The sequence below is a fragment of the Octopus bimaculoides genome, chromosome 10 (assembly GCF_001194135.2).
Source record: "Octopus bimaculoides isolate UCB-OBI-ISO-001 chromosome 10, ASM119413v2, whole genome shotgun sequence".
NCBI lineage: Eukaryota > Metazoa > Mollusca > Cephalopoda > Octopoda > Octopodidae > Octopus > Octopus bimaculoides.
The window spans coordinates 49,145,879-49,150,340 of NC_068990.1; the positions used below are offsets into that span (position 1 = coordinate 49,145,879).

Consider the following 4,462-nt stretch of genomic DNA (forward strand, 5'->3'; position numbering starts at 1 on the left):
TATATATATATATATATATATATATATATACATATATAAATATAAAATATATATATATTTATATATAAATTCATATATATATATATATATATATATATATATACATCCATCCATATCCATATGAACATACATATATACATACATACACATATACCTACCTACCTACCTACCTTCCTACCTACCAACCTACCAACATACCTACTTACCTACATGCATACATACAAATAAACAAACATAGACAAAAAGATAGCTGGTCATGTGCGAAATGTCTTTGGATAGTAGGATTTATCAACCAAGGCTGATCTGCAGTGGAACTACACACAATATTTGCCTTAGCACAAGTGTCACAAAATACCTTTATATTCAAATATACAGGTTGTATAAATATACGCAGATACGTCTATGTGCTTTACTATTATTATATACAGAATGATGTACTTACTTCTAATGATTTTTTCTATCAGTTGTATAGATACAAATGAGTGTACAAGAATATACTTTTAATAGAAGTATGTATATTGTATGCAAGTGTGTGTTTGTGTATAAATATATATATATTAGCTTAAAAGTCACCCGACAGGGTGGCTTTTAAGCTAGCTCCTGTGGAGGGCTCTTCATTGGTCCTTGGGCCCAAAATGATACTTCATGCACTAAGTACATATTAAATTTTATTAAACTTAAACAATATTTTTCAAGCAATGAACAATTTTCTTCAAAACAATGATATAATTTGTTGACTTGGAACTTATTGCAAAGCTGCATGATAAACGACATTTTTTGTCTTCCCATTCAGGGTCAGTACAAATAGCTTGTTTCCATTCTGTACCCTTGAACAACCAACATATAGCTGGTCGTAGGCAACAATAAACTTACCTTTTAAAAGTTCAATGATAATTCTTCTGCCGTCACTTAATTTAAAGACAATTTGATGAATTACTGTTTTCATACAAACAATTATCTGTAGTAACTGGTACATATCTAAACTCCTGTTCATAGTTTGTAGGAAAATTATGCCATTGTCACTAAACACTATTTTAAAGTGTGATTTTTATGGTTTGGAATTGCTCTAAATGTATTTGACCATAAAGATGTTTGAAATTTAGTATTTTTTAGTATTTTTTAAGGTAATAATAAAATTAGTTGAATCTATTTTCATGCAGACAGAGTGCACTAAGTTTCCATAGCTCTGACGGCCAATGGCCTGAAAATAGGTCCGACAAATTTTATTGACATTTGAAAAAATATTAAGTTTCCAACATTTTTATGGTAAAGAATTATGAGAGGTAATATTGTATGAGAGAGTGAGTTCAATATGTATATCAGTTCCAAATGTTATGAAGCATGTGTTATGGTTAAATTACTTGATACAGTTATAATATTTAGAGAAAGATTTTTTCAAAATGTTTATTTTGGAAATTACTTTTGGAAATAGTTATATTATTTAGAGAAATATTCATTTCAAAATGCTAGGATTAAGAAAACCAAGAATGAAGAATAGTAGAAGTGTCATTGAATAGTGAGAGAGGGTTAAAGCATGAGGAATAGTAGAAGTGTTATTGAATAGTGAGAGGAGTAAGGTTTAAAAAGTGTGACACACTGACATTTGCTTTCATATTTATTATTATAGAAATCTGTGGGAAAGGCATAGGTAGAAGTTCCATAAGATGCACCCAGTTTAAGCTGTGGACACAAGAAGTGCAGCGATGTCTGAGGAAGGTTAACAGGAAAACTAGTTTTTGTGTGTGGAAGGTGCACAGGTACAATTAACACTAACAATGTATAGAAAATAGACTCCATCAAATGCCAGGGTGAAAACTAGAAGTAGTTGATAGCTTCCATTACCTACGTGTCCAAGTCAGTAGTGTGGAGGGTGTTGGGTGTGGATACTCTGAGAGCATAGCTATTAGAATAAGAATGGGTTGGACAAAGTTCAGAGGGCTCCCACCACTGTTGGTAACAAAGGGCCTCTCCCTCAGAGTGAACAGCCATGCTACATGGCAGTGAAACATGGGCTGTGACTGCCGAGGACATGCAAAGGCTTGAAAGAAATGAAGCTAGTACACTTTGCCGGGTGTGCAATCTCAGTGTGCATGTATGACATAGTGTAAACATCTTGAGAGAAATGTTGGGCATCAGATGTAGTGTACAAGAGAGATGACTGCATTGGTATGGACTTGTGATGCATATGGATGTGGACAGCTGTGTGAAGAAGTGTTGATCTCTATTATCAGAAGGAAGTTGTGGAAGGAGACCCAGTAAGACATGGGATGAAGTAGTGAAGCATGATTTTGAACGTTGAGCCTCAATGACCAGTGACTGAGACCTTTGGTGATATTTTGTGCTTGAGAAGACTTGTCAAGCCAAATGAAATCATAGTTGTGGCCATTGTTGGTGTCACATAACTGGCACCCATGCTCGTGGCATGTAAAAAGCACCTTTCAAATGTTGGGCCTCATGGAAGCAATGACAAATGACCAAACCCTTTGGCAATATGCTGTGTTTGAGAAGAAGACCTATGAAGCCAAGTAAAATTGTAGTTGTGGCAGATACTGGTGTCACATGACTGGCACCCATACCAGTGGCATGTAAAAGCACCCATTATACTGTCAGTGGTTGGCGTTAGGAAGGGCATCCAGCTGTAGAAGCCACGCCAAACAAGACTGGAATCTGGCGCAGGCTCCTCAGTTTACCAGCCTGGGTCAAACAATCCAATCCATGCCAGCATGAGCAACAAACACTAAATGATGATGTGTGTGTGTGTGTATGTGTATGCATTTGATATAAGCATACTGTAGGTGATTGTTCACCAATAGATGGCAGCACATGTTTTGTAAACATACATCCTGTTTTGAGCCTACATTAATGCATTGGATGCAGAGGGATTTTTAAAGCCATTTTTGGGTAAAAAAGGTGTATCTTATAGGCCATCAATTACGGTATATATATATATATATATATATATGTAGGTGTATATTTGTATAAATATATACATACACACCTACATATATGTGTATAAATATGTATAAAACTGAAGAGTATATTTGCATACTGGAAATAAATCCTTTTAAACACTAAGATAGTAAACTAGAAGTAGTCTATAGCTTCCATTACCTCGGTGACATAATTAGCAGGAGAGGTATTGTTCTGAAACTATATTAGCCTGGTAAGAATGGGTTGGTTTAAGTTCAGGTAATTACTATCATTGCTGGCAGCTATAATATTTTCCCTGAAAGTGAAGGGCAGATTGTTTGATGCTTGTCTTAGGACTGTGATGTTGCAGGGTAGCAAGACACAGGCCTGAAATGCAGAATATTTGCAAAGGTTTAAAAGAAATGAAGATAGTATGTTCCAATGGATGTGTGATGCTAGTGTGCAGGAATGCCAGTTACAAATGACCTAAAAGAAAAATAGGACATAATGAAAGATGACTGTAGCATACTAAAGTTCCACTCTAAGTTAGTGGAAACTGCAGAAGAAGGACACCATGAAAAATTTGGGATGAAATAGTGAAAGCTGATCTAAAATTGCTCTTTCTCAGAAAGATGATAGAGGGCTGTATACAGGATGACATCTTATAGTGCTACAGAAAACTTGTCTGCCTATGGCTAAATACACTTTAATACAAAGGTAATATTTAGGAAGCTGTGATAGTGGTAGACTTTCTTCATTGCCTACTTTAACATGATCTCTTGACCCATGTGTAATGGAGTTCATTCCAGGTCTTTGGTCTGAGAATAACTTATTCTCTTCTTTCCAGCAGTCACTGAGGTGGTGGAAACAGTCATGGAGACTGCTGTTCATCCTTGGACTAAGCTGAATTAGGTATGATCATGTTTGAAATGTCTTCCAGGGAGTGACATTATTTTAAGGAGCATAAGTTATTAAAATTGTTAGTATATAAAATACCAGCTTTACACTATATGTGTGTGTGCCTCCCTCCCCCTCTGTCTGTCTGTCTGTCTGTCTCTCTTGCTCTCTCTCTCTCTCTCTCTCTCTGACTGGTTAACCATCTATCTCCTTTACAGCAAGACACCTGTTTCTATCTCTCTGTCACACTCTGACCTCTCATCACCTGGCACAAGGCCACCTCCTCCAATGCCTCCCCCATCTCAAAGAATCTTTGTCTTGCGAGTTACTTGGTGACCCCACGAGTGCTGGTGCATCCAGTTCACACTGTAAACTGGTTGGTGTTTGGAAAGGTATCTAGCTGTAAAAACCATGCCAGAACAGGCCTTGCCAGTGCTGGTGCCACGTAAAACGCACTCAGTCCACTCAGTAGGGTGGTTGGTGTTAGGAAGGGCATCCAGCCATAAAAACCCTGCCAAAACAGACCGTGAAGCCTGGTGCAGTCTTCTGCCTAGGCAGCCCTTGTCAAACTGCTCAATCCACGCCAACAGGGAAAACAGACGTTAAATGATGATGATGATGACGATGATAATGATTATATATATATATATATATA

General features: G+C 36.8%; 1 protein-coding gene across 7 annotated transcripts in view; it reads left to right on the plus strand.

Moving 5' to 3' along the window:
* The window catches only part of LOC106877387 (tetraspanin-33), a 69,596-nt gene that overhangs the window by 1,522 nt on the left and 63,612 nt on the right, over nt 1-4,462 (plus strand). The window contains exon 1 of one of the 7 annotated variants that reach the window (XM_052971180.1): nt 3,777-3,822. The exons of 5 other annotated variants lie outside the window; for them this stretch is intronic. The gene's annotated coding sequence lies outside the window, so the exon portion shown is untranslated. Of the gene's footprint in view, nt 1-3,776; nt 3,823-4,462 lie in introns of those variants that run through there. One more of the 7 variants, XM_052971179.1, reaches the window with a different exon arrangement.